Source organism: Vespa mandarinia, chromosome 23, assembly GCF_050613455.1.
Source record: "Vespa mandarinia isolate Hongniang chromosome 23, ASM5061345v1, whole genome shotgun sequence".
Lineage (NCBI taxonomy): Eukaryota > Metazoa > Arthropoda > Insecta > Hymenoptera > Vespidae > Vespa > Vespa mandarinia.
In genome coordinates, this window is record NC_140832.1 from 1,092,501 (window position 1) to 1,107,935 (window position 15,435).

General features: G+C 31.7%; 1 protein-coding gene across 11 annotated transcripts in view; it reads right to left on the minus strand.

The window, feature by feature from the left end:
* The window catches only part of PMCA (plasma membrane calcium-transporting ATPase 3), a 105,236-nt gene that overhangs the window by 87,783 nt on the left and 2,018 nt on the right, over positions 1–15,435 (minus strand). The window lies entirely within an intron of this gene.

Here is a 15,435-nt window from a genome sequence, read left to right on the forward strand (position 1 = left end):
TTTTTTACTTTATTTTATTTTTTATCTTTTATTTGTTTATCTATTTTTTTTCTCTTTTCTCTTTTTTTTTCTTTTTTTATTTTTTTTTTTTTTTCTTTTTTATTACATATTCGAAAAATAAAAAAAGATAAAAAGGAAAGGAAAAATTAATATGCTTATACGAGGACAAGCGTCCTCGTGAAAATTATAATATCAACTGTTTCATGTACAGATTTTTCCTCTTTTTTTCTTTTTTCTTTTTCTCTTTTATTTTTTTTTTCTTTTTTCTTTCTTTTTAATTTCTTTTTTCACTTTTATATAATTTGTATTTAATTTTTTTTCTTCTTTTTTCTTTATTTCTTTTTTTTGTTTCTTTTCTTTTTCTTTTTAATCTTTTTTATTACGCATTCGAGAGAAAAAAAGGAGAAGGAGAAATTAATACCCTTACAAGGGCACAAGCTTTCAGGAAAATTACGATGTCAAATTACCTACAGATTTTTATTTTTATTCCAATTTTTCCTCTCGTTTCTTTTCCTATCTTCCTTCTTTTTTTCCTTTTTATTCTCTTTTTTTTGTTTTTTTTTCTTTTTCTTTTTGTTTTAACATCTTTGCATGGATTATATTATTAGGTAGAAACGACAAGAAAGACAAGGATTGGAAAATGAGGAATTTGCTATATTCACGAGGAAAAGCTTAAGCGAAAATTATGATTTGAAATGTTTCATACAGATTTTTATATATATATTTTTTCTTCTTTTTTCGTTTCTTTTTTTTTTTTTCTTTTTGTAGTTTTCTTTTTATTATACCATATTTGAGCTGGATTATATAAAGTCCAGGGCCGAAGTACTTCATGTTGAAGGACGAATAAAATTCTCATCTCTCACTCTCTCTCTCTCTCTCTCTCTCTCTCTCTCTCTCTCTCTCTCTTTCTCTCTCTCTCTTTCTCTTTTCCTCTTCCTCTCTTCCTCGTTATAAAAACTTTAGAAAGATCCGGGGCTTGAAAAACGGGTCATTAAAAATTGTCACCGAGTTTTTTAGTTTCTTAGAAATTTAGAAATTCATTCCACAAGAAAACATTTCTAATCCTTTCTCAGCTCTTTCTCTCTCTCTCTTTCTTTCCAAAAAATATTTTATCCAAATTTTAGGATGAATAATTTTCAATGAATAAATTTTAATAATAACCTGACGAATCAGGTCATTCCTAATTGTCACTGAATATCTTTTAATTTTTCATTTATTTTTTTTATTTTTTTTATTATGAGAACACGCTTCTCCTCCCTCCCTCCCTCTCTCTCTCTCTCTCTCTCTCTCTCTCTCTCTCTCTCTCTCTCTCTCTCTCTCTCTCTGAAATATTTCATATAAATATTTCATATCAATTAGTAATAAAGAATTGGGAATCATTAAAAAAATTTCATAGAATTTTCTATCATCTACAAAGATTCAATAATAATATCATCTAATGATATGATCACACACACACACACACATATATATATATATATAAAATTTCTTTTACTTTGCAAAATGAATGTCTTAAATTAAGAGTACTAGCCTATGAATATAACAAATAAATAAATAAATATATATATATATATATATATATAAAATATGATTCATTGTAATAGGAATTAATGTTGCTGGGACAATCGATCCCAGTTCTTATACAAAAGTAAGTTACTGGAACGTAACCTAAACAGGTCATAGAGCTGGTGTTGTACGGAATAACGATATCTCTCGAACGTAGAGAACGTGCCACAAAATCCGTACAGGAATAACCGATATAGGCGAGTGTCATCGGATATCAATAATGGCACAGTTACCCTTACACGTTGTACTGCTGTGACTGCCATTGAATCGGCCACGAGAAAAGTTAATAACGATCTTGGATACTCAATAAACACGAAAACACGATCCTTTTCTCTCCTTACCCTTTCTCTCTCTCTCTCTCTCTCTCTCTTTTTCTCTCTTTCTCTCTCTTTCTCTCTCTTTTTTTATTGTATTAATCAGGTCTCATAGAAACGTAAGAAAAAAAGATTGGACTAATTAATATTCTTATAATTACAAAATCCCTTTCGTTTCAACGTTTCAACAGTTATAACAATTATAATTATCGTATAAATATATAAATTTTTTTTTTTCAAAAATAAACATACACATAGAGAGAGAGAAAAAGAGAGAGAAACGATAACTTCCTATTAATCCTATTGATTTATGTAATTCGTTTATTGATTGGATCTATCATTTTCAATAACTGAAAACTGATTATCATAGACAAAATAGAAATTAAATGGATTTAGAATATCGATAGTTGTCGTAGAGTAGGTGTCTCCATCTATATATATATATATTATTATTATTATTATCAATACCGATTATATTATATATTTCGAGTGTGGCAATATTATGCTAGTTAATTTTCTGCGAGTTAACAAGTCCACTTATCGAAGTTACACGACAGCTAAAGAGAGTAAAGGAGTGAATAAAGAGAGAGGAAAGGAAAAAAAAAAAAGAGAAAAGAAGGGAGGGGGGAGAATGAAAAAGAGAGCAAAAGAGGGAGAGAGAGAGAGAGAGAGAGAGAGAGAGAGAAAAGAGGTAAGAGAAGAAGTGCGCATGCGCATACTTTTCTCCGGCTCGTACCCTTTTACGCGATCGATTCTTAAAAACCAGCCAGGGATGGCTTATCGCGTTTCACACTTATCTCTGTTTGTTCTACGCATCTGAGAAAAAAAAGAAAGAAAAAGAAAGAAAAGAGAGAGAGAGAGCGAGAGAGAGGGTGGAGGGGGGGCGGAATGGGTGAGAGAGAAAGAGAGTAAAAGAACTTAATTTAGATCACTTTCGTTTCTTCTTTTTTTTTGTCCTGTTTTTTCTTGTCTTTTTTCTTTTTTCTTTTTTTTGTTTTTTTTGTTTTTTTTTTTTTATCGATCACGCACACGCACAACACTTCGACACTTCTTATTGTTACATGAAGAGAAGGATAGAAAAAGAGAGAAAGAGAGAATGAAAGAACATTTCAGATCGCTTTAATTTCTTTCTTTTTATCTCTTTCTTTCTTATTTTCTTTTTTTTTTTTTTTTTTTTTTTTTTTTATTGATATCACGCATACTTTGATATTTTTAAAATATAAAATGATGGAGATAAATAACTTGGAACGAGACGCGTGTGCAAATGTCCATTGAAGTATGTCTGAAGTTGTTAAGATAATGATAAAATTTCTTTAGTTTTGATTAAGAGAAAAAAAAAGAGAGAGAGAGAGAGAGAGATATCTCGTTCTAGTTCTATATTCCGATAGAGATAGAAGATGGTCCAGTTTTTCGTCTGGTCGCATCGAGATAGCTAAAGATGTCCTGTTTTCTTCGTAAAATTTGGCAGACATACGTATAGAGATTTCCAAGAGTGTATCTAGTTGCCTAGGCTCATGACCCACTTTAAGAATTTTCTTGGCTTAGAGATCTTTTATGAATTGTTACATCGTTTGCCATTTTAAATAATCGACTTGTACTAATTTACACACGATGAGTTATATCGTTTAATAAATAATAATAAACGTTAGTAAGATTTTCATGCATACCTCCTATCCCCATTGTTTTTACTTATCAACAATGATTTATATAATAATAATATATCGTCATTTATAATGATAATATCAAAATTGTAATATCAAAATTATAAATGTATATCATTTAAAAATAGATAATTTGTATATGTTCGATCGTAATCATTTATAAATTACAAAATCTTTATCATTTGTATCTATATATAAATATATCTAAAAACGATTAACAAGTTAATAATTAAAAGAAGAGAAAGTTTCGTCGAGTTCCACCAATGATATCGTTTATGAATTATTATCATCGTGTCATAATGTCGGTCCATTTTAATATATTCGATTAATTACTAATCGTTAAAACTAAACAAGTTACCATTGCATCGAAATTATTGCATCGTCGAATATTAAATAATATTTGACGTATATTAATCGTCAGAATTAAACGAATTGAATGAAAAAAAGAAAAAAAAAAAGAAAAAAAAAGAACAGAAAAAAAATGAAAAAAGGAAAAAGGAATTATTGTAAATATTATTCGAAACGAATAATAAAATTATTGGATCGTCGTGAATTTGAATAATTATTTGGCTCGCATTAATTGTCAGAACTTATAAACGGATTACCGTGGAGAAAAATTTTATTACGAATTTAAATCCAAAATAATTAATGAAAATTATTGAATCGTCGATAATCCGTATTATTCGATTATTATCGATATCATTTTGATTAAATAATAAACAATCTAACAGACACTGGCAAAAGAATTATCCACACGTGAATGTTGGCCAAGCTTGATCACATCGAACGCCCACGTTATTTAGACTATCTATTTGTCGTGTCTGACTTGTATAAAAATAAAAAAAAAAAAAAAAAAAAAAAAGAGAAAAAAAAAAAAAAGAAGAGAAAGAAAAAGGAGAATAAGAAGAAGAGGAAGAAGAAGAAGAAAAAAAGGAGAGATAAAAAAAAATGGAAACATATAAAACATGGTGCGTCATTAATTAATGCTCTCTGAAGTCATACATCCGTTTTATGACTTCATGCGCGTACTACTTATGTGTGTGTGTATATATATATATATACATATACATATATATATATATATATATATATATATATATATATATAAATATATATAAATATATCCAATGAAACCTCTTAATTAGTCTGACACAATACGTCGATGTTAATATTTCGCTCGGGGAGGAAAAAAAACAAAAAAAAAATACAAAAAAAGAATAACAAGACGAGTAACATGATAATCGTAGACTCCGTAATGTCACGCCATCTTGATTATCACTCAATTAACGGAGATATCTCTTTTTCTTTTCTTTTTCTTTCTTTTTTTCTTCTTTTCTTTTTTTCTTTTTTTTTTTTTTTTTCTTTTGTCTTCCTTCTTGTATTCTACTTCGGTAGGAGGACACCACGTAAACACGGTGAATTTTAAATGAAACTTGGAACGCCGTATTCACGACATTAAATCATCCTCTCCCTTCATCGTGAAGAAATCACAAGGTCACGCATACTCCTTCGAGAGAGAGAGAGAGAGAGAGAGAGAGAGAGAGAGAGAGGGAAAGAGAGAGAGAAAGAGAAAGAGAGAGAGAGAGAAAGAGAGAGAGAGAGAGAGAGAGAGAGGGAAAGAGAGGGAAAATAAAAGAAAAGAAAAAGAAAAAAAAATCGATCGAAGGTTTTAAGGGTTTTTATGCGTTTAACCGGAGAACAATTTTTTATGTCGCACAGTCGAGGCTTCTTTTAAAGCTCGTGAAACTTTAAAAGTGTATCTCATCGTCCATGATGTCGACAATAAACGAGCATAATATATACATATAAATGATCACGTGGACTATACACACTTTCTCTTTCTCTCTTAGATATACCAACTTATCAGAGAGAGTAAGAGAGATAGAGAGAGATAGAGAAAGATAGAGAGAGATAGAGAGAGATAGAGAGAGAGAGAGAGAGAGAGAGAGAGAGAGAGAGAAAGGTGTAATAAATGACTGAGTTTCTTCGAACAACATTGGACATTGGAAGTGACGGCGTATAATAGTAAAGGTCAGCGAAATAAAGTTACGGACTGTTTCGATCGAAGCTCTGACCGGAATACAAAAAAAAGAAAAAAAGAAAAAAAGAAGAAGAAGGAAGAAAGAGAAAAAAAAATATAAATATTATCTATGACATAAGCAATTGGCAGAATGATTGTTTCGTTTGTTTTATTTGTTTGTTTTTTTTTTTTTTTTTTTTTTTTTTTATTATTATTATTAATATTATTACTAATATTCCTTGAAGTTTATGGTCCGATATAGAATTAATAGAATGTACTTGAGAATAATTTATGTTCGCGTTTAAAGAATAAAAGATAATTATGTGTATGATTCTTGTTTTTTTCTCCCTTTTCTTCGTTCTTTCTTTCTATCTTTTTTTTACCCCCGGCCCCTCCCCCCATCTCTCTTTCCTCCTTTTTCTTCTTTATTTGTAAAATATACAATTACTTGCGACGTGAACAATCATTAGTCATAAGGATAATCGTTTATTTCTTTTTTCATTTTTTTTTCTTTTTTTTTCCCCTCTCGAAGTGTAAGTTCGATTAATAAAATTACTAAAATGATTTGGCACAACATAATAATTTTTTGCATTAGTGTAACAAAAAAAAAAAAAAAAAAAAAAAAAGAACAAAAGGAGAAAAAAAGAAAAGAAATTAAGTAATGCTTCAAAGATTTATCCCCTTTTTTTTTCTTTCTTTCTTTCTGTCTTTTCTTCTCTTTTTTTTTTCTTTTTTTTCTTTTTTTTTTTTTTTTTTTTTTCTTTTTTTGATAAATCTTTAATATCACGAGGATTAATCGAATGTCGAGGAGAACGGACGTGTTTCATTGACGGGACATAATTTGGCAATTTGCCGACGTAACACATTATTTAACGACCAGCCTAGCCCAAGACTCATAGAATCGTACATAGGTTTGTGAGAAACGGATAATCTAGTTTTCCGTTGTGAGGTTCTCTCTTTCTCGAGAAAGAGATAGATAGATAGATAGATAGATAGAGAAAGAGAGAGAGAGAGAGAGAGAGAGAGAGAGAGAGAGAGAGAGAGAGAGAAGACGTATATAAATTCTATCCTCTTAACCTCGCTATAAAATCCAATTTTGAATCACAGCTATTTAACTTTGCAAGTGTTAAACTTGTATTTAAGAACATATATTTAGTACATACATACATACATATATATATATATATAAATTGGTATTTAAGAATGTATATGTATATATATATATATATATATATGTATGTATGTATTTATATATATAGTTGATAACTTATCTCCTTTACGATTCTTCATCAAATAGTAGAATATTTACTTCTGGAAACATAATTGAAATGTTTTCTTTAAAAGAAGAAGAAGAAGAAGAAGAAGAAAGAATTGCGAAAAAAGGAAGAAAAGTAAAAGAAGAAAAAACAAAAAAAAAAAAAGAAAAAAAAAGAAAAAAGAAATGAAAAGAGTATAGAACAAGTTAGAACTGGCTCGTAAGACGAACGTAAATTCTATTAATAAAATTATAGGTCTCGGTCGTAAGTATAGCGCTGAAAACGCTACTGATTTTATTCTTATAATGAAGTACCAACCGAAATGAATCGTTTCTCTCTACTTAGGTATGACAAAAACAAAACAAAACGAAAAAAAAATAAAAAGAGAGAAAAAGAAACAATTTTTTTTCTTTCTTTCTTTCTTTCTTTCTTTAAATAATATCAAACGAAATTTTATTTTAATCAGATAATATTAAATTAATCCCCATGAAACGTTAAGATTCCTAGTGATTTTATTTTGACATGATGGTAATAATCGAATACCAATCAAATTAAATTAAATAATATCGATCTCTAATCTGACAATCAAAGTGCCAATCGAAACTAATCGATTCTCTTCGGTGAAAAACCCTTTCCCTCAACAAAAAAAAAAAAAAAAAAAAAAAAAAAAAGAAAAAAGAAAAAAAAAAAAAAACAACGAGATTAAACAAAATTAATATATATATATGACTCGATGTGACCAAAACAAATGATTCCGCAACGATATCGAAGTACCAACCGAAACGTTTGTTCGACATGAAAATTATTTTCATTGGATAGTGTTAAAAAAAAAAAAAGAAAAAAAAAGAGAAAAAAAAAGAAAAATAATGTAATAAAAGCCTCGGAAAAAGAAAAAGAAAAAGAAAGAAAAGAATAAAATAATTGTTTAAAATCGGCTAGAAACTTTTGGCCCACCCAGTAGAAAAAGAAGAAGAAGAAGAAGAAGAAAAAGAAGAAGAAGAAGAAGAAGAAGAAGTAGAAGAAGAGACGTTGAAGAAGTAGTAGGAGTAGAAGTAGAAGTAGGAGTTAAGAGTAGGAGAAGAAGGAGAAAGAGAAGGAGAAGGAGAAGGAGGATGAGAGGAAGAGGAGTAAAGGTGGTGAGAGGTGGCAAGAGTAGAAGGGGAAAGAGGGAGAAGGAGGAGGAGGAAGTGGAGGAAGAGGTGAAGGAGGAGGAGGAAGAGGAGGAGGAGGAGAGGGTTCGCATTTTATTGGAGCAGAAGGAATTCTGTCGTGGGTCACGAGTTCGACATGCCCGATTTAAAAATAAAAACGTAATGCTTAACGTCAAGAGGATCCGCGAAGAGTCACGAGCCCGAAAACGAAAATTTCGGCGTTGAGCGAGCCGTTCGAGGAAGTAGGAGAACGGTAGTATAGGAAATACATTTTTTTTTCTCTCTCTCTCTCTCTTTCTCTCTCTTTTTGCCTCTTTTTTTTTCCTTCCATTCCTTTTCTTTTTCTACCTACCTCTCTCGACGGTATTGTTATTATAATTCGAGGGTGCAAATGTCGGCGCGGTATTATGCGTAGAAAGAGTATCGCGTGACCAATTGCAATTATCTATCGTGCCACGCTTCGTGATTATCAACAATGGAGTTTGTACCCACCAACAGACAACATATTTTTGCATTCATAGGATCCTGCGATATCTGAAGAATGAATAAGAGAGGGAAAGAGAGAGAGAGAGAGATAGAGAGATAGAGAGAGAGAGAATGAAAATCGATAGCTTGTTATTTCTTTCTCTCTTTCTTTCATTCGTTCTTTCTCTTCTCTCTTCTCTCTCTCTCTCTCTCCCCCTCTCTATCTTTTTTATTCTCCTCCATTCTTTTCTCTTTTTTGCCCCCTTCAAACAGGAAAAATAACTTTTCAAATTTATCGAACGAAAGTGGACTTTTAATTAAAAACCACTTACTTTACACCGATCTTATCGAGTAAATAAATCGAAATACGTCAGTCGATCGATCGTAGATCGATCATTCAAACTATCGCGAGACATTTCGTTTTTCTTTTTCGTCTCTCTCTCTCTCTCTCTCTCTCTCTCTCTCTCTTTCTCTCTCTCTCTCTCTCTCTCTCTCTCTATTTCGATCTATCTTTCTATCTTTTTCTATTTTTCTCTATCTTACTTTCATCGATCGTTAAATTCCTTAATCCGTCAACGCACCTTCCGATGTAATCGATTTATTACGTCAAAGATATATCATCGATATTAACGAAGTTTCTCCGTTGATTGATAATAACAAGGTAACATTTCACCTCGTCCTACTTTTTGAATCATCCATAAAAAAAAAAAAGAGAGAAAAAAAAAAAGAGAAAAAAAAAGGATTGAAAAAACGCGTGAACTTATCCTTCCCCCTCCTCAATCGCCACCCCACTCCATCCCATCTCACCGCTCGACTACTTTTAATCTACATATGCACATCTGGAAATTGAAATAAGCACAATTAAGTGGGTATTAATTTTGTTTTCATTAGCGTAAGACGTAACGCGAATGTAGATTTGTTTTCGATATATGATTTAGCTTGCATTTGTTTTTTCTTTTCTTTTATCTTCTTTTTTTTTTCTTTTTTCTTTTTTTCTTTTTTCTTCCTTTTTTTTTTTTTTTTTTGTATCCAATCACCGTATCCGCATTACGGTTAGGAAATTTTGTCACTAGGATCGGTATGAATCGGAATTTACGGAACGGAATTTACGAAGAAAATGTTCGGTTAAATGTTTAGAATTTTACGGACAATTTGAAGAAAGAAAAAAGTAAATAAAAAGAAAAAAAAAATTGCTCTATTTAAGAACTGGTCTGTTGAAATTTCTCTGTGAAACTTTAGATAAGAAAGAAAAGGAAAAGAAAAAGGAAGGGAAAAAAAAAATTACGAAGAAGCGATAATTCGTTCTAACAAGTATTTAACCGAAGACACCGGAGAAGAGGAAGAAAAAATAAAAAATAAAAAAAAAAATAAAAAAAAAAAAGAAGAAGAAGAAAAAAAAGAATTACCGTTATCTAAGAGTTTAACAGTTATTAGTTAACCGTCCTGATTTAACAAAACTTTTTTGGTTAATTTAATGTTCAACAACCTTCAAGTACGCGTACACGTTTGATTAATCTTTTTTTTTTTTTTTATTTTTTTTTCTTAGAGCAAACTTTATAAACGAACGCTTCAAAAATTTATAATTGTATTTATTTGAAACGTGTACGAAAAAAAGTTAGTAAAAAAGGGAGAAAAGAAAAGAAAATGGGATACAAGTCGAGCGAGGGTGAAAGGAGAGAGAGAGAAAGAGAGAGAGAGAGAGAGAGAGAAAAAAAAAGTAGATAAGAACTGCAGTATACGTAGACGCATATCAGGATTATTTTTCGATTGAAACTACGTTATGGAAAGAAATAAAGCTAGTAGAAGAAGTCTCAACATTTTTTCTTTTTTCTGCTCTGCCATATAAATTCCTAATGTTAACAAGACTTATTTTCTGATTACCCTGACATTCAAACTTCAAGTACGCGTTCGCGATTGATTAGTCTTTCCTTTAACAAACTTTTTAAAAACGAATCATTTCAAAAATTTATGATTGTATTTGAAAGTGTGTACGAAAAAGTTTGTAAAAAAAGAAAAAGAAGAAGAAAGAAAATAAAAATAAAAATAAAGTACAACTTGACCGAGGTGAAAGAAAGAGAAAGAGAGAAAGAGAGAGAGAGAGAGAGAGAGAGAGAGAGAGAGAGAGAGAGAGAGAGAGAAGAAAGAAGAAGAAAGAGAAAAAAGTAGATAAAGACGTAAGTAGACAGACCAGGGTCTTCTAGTTGGAACTACAATGAAGGAAGTAAAAGAAGTAAACCGTGAACACGTAGGAACGAAAAACATTTAGCTCGACCTATAAACACCTCCTAGGCTCCAGTGCTTTTCCAAGAACAAAGTCATCGATTACAATAGCCCTGGTTACGATCGTATAAATCTTAGTCGTTTTAACGTTAACTGGTTAACTCATTTGTATTTTCTTACCTTACATATATATATATATATATATACATATACATATATGTGTATATATACAGATACAGTATATGTATGTATATGTATGTATACAGATACAGTCTGGTCTGCTCTAAATGTTACTAGCTGATTCAAAAAATGTTCCTAGCAAACAAAAATTTTTTTCCTTTTTTTTTTCTTTCTTTCCCGAGACTTTTAATATATATATATATATATATATATATATATATATCTTTATTATTATTATATATATTATTTATATATTAATTATATATATTATTTATATATTATTATTATTATATATATTATTTATATATTATATATATTATTATATATATTATATATATATATATTATTTATATATTAAATATATATATATATATATATATATATATTTTTCTTCTATTATTATTTATTTTATTCTAATAAAATCGTAAAACTACAAACGTTTCGTAAACGTTTCGATTTCGAACAAGGCCTTTTAAGAACTTTTATCAAACCCTTATACGTTGGTAACATAAAAAAAGTAGGTATAAAAAGACATGGCAAAGTAAAGGATAAAACCTCTAAGGCACAGAAAAGATATCAAGTTCGGACGCATCGATATGTCTATAATATTGATAGTTGGACAATTTTAAAGGCCAAGCGCACGGTCGGACGGATCAATAAGACAGTGGTAATATCTCAAAGTAGTAGGTCGCGTGATAAAACGTTGAATTATAACGGTGTGCCAAAGTACTCGAACGAGACACGGCCTCAACCACCCCACGCAACCCCCTCGAACACCCGTGACCCTCCTGAACTCCCACCAGTGGCAGCTTACTTTCAATAAATATCAAGAGTTTGACGGTATCTACATCGGGGGGAAAAAAAAAAAAATAAACGTATTATCACTGAAGATTACGAAATGATAAAAAAAGAGAAAGAAAAAAGACAATGGATAGAAACACTGATCTATCTATAGAAGTTTTACGGAATTTCTTTTCTTTTTCTTTCTTTCGCTTTTCTTTTTTCCTATTTTTTTTTTTTCGTTTACGTTTCAAAAAATCTACTACGTATGTATGTATTAATTATATATATATATATGTTTATGTCATTTTTATGCTCTAATATTTTGTACATGTTATGTAGTTATACATTTATATAAAAATTAAATTTTTGAAAAGAAATATTTATCCACGTTTTAAAAATATCTATAAAGATTCTAATTTCTAATCTTTTCAATCCCATCAGATGGCAAAATTAATGGGAAAATATCTTGTACGTATTTAATCGTATAAGAAAGAATGACGAGAAGAGAAGAAGAAAAAGAAAAGAAAAGAAAAGAAAAGAAAAAAAAAAAAAGAAAAAAAAAGGGAAAAAATAAGAAGAGGGATCAAAAGGAAGATACAGAAAATCTTTAAATTGCAAACGAATGCAAAACGATATGTGAGCTGCTCTTAGTATAAGACATCGAAACGACACGTTTGGATAAGTCTCGAACCGGTACGTGGGTCGATCGACCTACATACATACATACATGCATACATACATATACAGATACATATATACATACATACATGTTATATATATATATATATATATATATATATATATATATATATATATATATATATACACGTACGCCCAAGTATGGAAGATGAAAAGAGATAAAGAACGATCACACGATGAGAAAGAGCTCTGGGTTCTTAGTATCGTTCTTACCGGAAACAGAATGAAACTGTTTGATGTAGTAAGCCTTACCGATTGAGCAACTTTGTTTTCAACAGTTAAATCGTTCGTTTATAATACGATAAAGAAAACAAAATAGAAAATATAAAAACAAATAAAACGTTATAATACCTAAGAGAGAGAGAAAGAGAGTAGAGAGAGAGCTAGCAAATATATTTGCAAAATATCCTCTTCTTAAGGAGAGGTTGAAATAATTGTTTAGATAAAAAAAAAAAAAAAAAAAGAAAGAGAGCGAGAGTAACAGAAATAAAAAAAAAATAATAATAAAAGGGATTTTTGATCTCGTAGAAGGATCTGTGGATAGTACTAGGGATGATCTCTCTTGGATGATTCAAAAAAAAAAAAAAAAGAAAATCGATCGCTCTCCGAGACTTACTTTTTCTAGGCTTATTTCTTTTTTCTTTTCCTAGCTTTTTCCTTCTTCTTCTTCTTCTTCTTCTTCTTCGTTTTTTCCTTTTTTTTTTCTTTTTTTTTCTTTTCGTTATCTTTCTGCAGATCGTAAAAAACCAACGAGCTTCTAGATTAAAAAAGAAGAGAGAGAGAGAGAGAGAGAGAATCGCTTAACTCTTATCCGTGACCTTTTTATTAATTCAATTTTGTATTTTGCAAAATTTTTAAACTAGAAGACTAGAGTGAAAAATTTTTTTGATCGAAGCTGTAGTATCGTTCAAGGTAGCAACTTTCAATTTCCTCTGGGCGAGGATACCAATTTACGTTGGCAGGATATTAGGAAGGAATGATTCTATCTCTCTCTCTCTCTCTCTCTCTCTCTCTCTGTCTCTTAGAAACTAGAATTCCACAATTTACTCGTAGAATTTCTATATATATAGATCGTATCATCACCATCGTCATAATCGTCGTCGTCATCACTGTTCTTTTACTTTTTTTTTTTTTTTTTTTTTTTATTGCAAAGGCAAAATGAATTATAATAGAGGAATTTTTGTTCATATGTAAACCAAATGTTCACAGTTTATATGAGAAAAAGGAAGAGAAACGATGATGAAAAAAGAGAAAGAGATATATAGAGAGATATGTATATATATATATATAGAGAGAGAGAGAGAGAGGGAGAGAGATAGAGAAGCTGTAAAGAATTTCCGATAGAATCCTTGAAACTGTGCATCCACCGTAAAGATTCTTTCCACCTACAATTCTCCTCCAACTCCTTTTCAGCCGATACTACCGGTATGTCTACATAATTTTTCTGCGATCCATAGATATGTAAGTATATATAGGTATATACGTATAAGACATCATTGAGATATATATCTATATCTATGTATATCTATGTGTATGCATATATATATATATATGTACGTATATATGTATGTATATATATTATATGTATGTATGTATGTATGTATATATGTACGTATGTATGTATGTATCTAGGAAAGAATTCGAATAGAATGAAAAATAGAAAAGAAGATATATAATCCGGGTGAAGAAACTCAAGTGTTAGAGAGATGCCTTATGGCATCTCTCTTTCTCTCTCTCTCTCTCTCTCTCTCTCTATATATATATATATATATATATATATATATATATCTTTCTCTGTATCTGTCTCCGTCTCTCATCTTCGTTCGGTACCAAGAAAACGTGCCAAGACGCGTTAACGCGTTTCCAAGAATCCCCGCCCGATATTGCCGAGATTTTATCAATTTCTTCCCGAGTCCGCGAATGTGTTAGAAGTGCAAGAGAGAACCGCGTCATAAATATCGACACAGTTTGTACCTACTCTGTATCCCACATTCTTGCGCGCACACTCCTACTTTATACTTCGTCGTCTTTATCGTCTTCATCGTCGTCGTCGTCTTCGTCATCGTCGTCGTCGTCGTCGTCGTCGTCGTCGTCGTCGTCGTCGTCGTCGTCGTTTGTATTTCAACGAAAAGTTTGGAATTTCATTAGAAATTTAGCAATAGAGAGAGTGCAAGAGAGAGAGAGAGAGATGCAAAGAGGAACATGTTGGAGAAAAGGAGAGAGAGAGAAAGAGGGAAAGAGAAAGAGAGAGAGGAGGAGGAGGAGGATTAGATCGGTGAGTAGGCCCCACAGCTTGGAAAATGTAAGTGAGTCTAGGTCAGCCGTGTAGGGTCGATACCATGAAAGCAGGACAAAGGCGGGTCTCGCTCGTATCTTGCCATCGAGGAACGCATCGAACGGAAAAAGAACAAAAGGGGGTGGGGTCGGGGGTGTGGGTGTGGGTGGGTGGGGGGAAGAGGAAGGCTTGGGTGGAGAAAGGGTGGAGTGAGGCCTCGGGAGTATAACCCCCTCGGCTTATCGTGCTTATTCTTTTACTCTTACAACGGGACGGGTCGTATCTTACGATAAGGAGAGAGGAAGAGAGATGGACAGATAGCGAGAAAAAGAGAAAGAGATATGTAAATGAAGAAAGAAAGAAAGAAAAGAAAAGAAAGGAGGAGGAGGAGAAGGAAGAAGAGGAGGAGAAGGAGGAAGAGGAGGAGGAGGAGAAAGACGAAATGAAGTATTTGTAATAAGGTCTAACGTATATTTCCCTTGGAATAGAATATTTCGATAACGGAGCCACGAGGCGGCGGGTTCAGGAACATTCGTCGAGCAAAACCGCGCTCAGGGTTCTGGGGAATAATGCGCTTGCTCGATCCCGGGACACACGGGGACTAGAACGCTCTCTCGTACGTGTTCTAGAGGAGTAGAAGTAACAGCAGCAGCACCAGCACCAACAGCAGCAACATCAGCAATAGTAGTTAGAAGCAGAAAGCATACGAGCAACCTCGAGCTCTGCCTGGCCTGGCACTCCCGAAATAATGTTCGTCGAGAAGGGGTGGCGGCCGAGAGGGAGAAAGAGAGAGAGAGAGAGAGAGAGAGAGAGAGACAGCGAGAGAGAAGGTTAAGAGGAGGAAA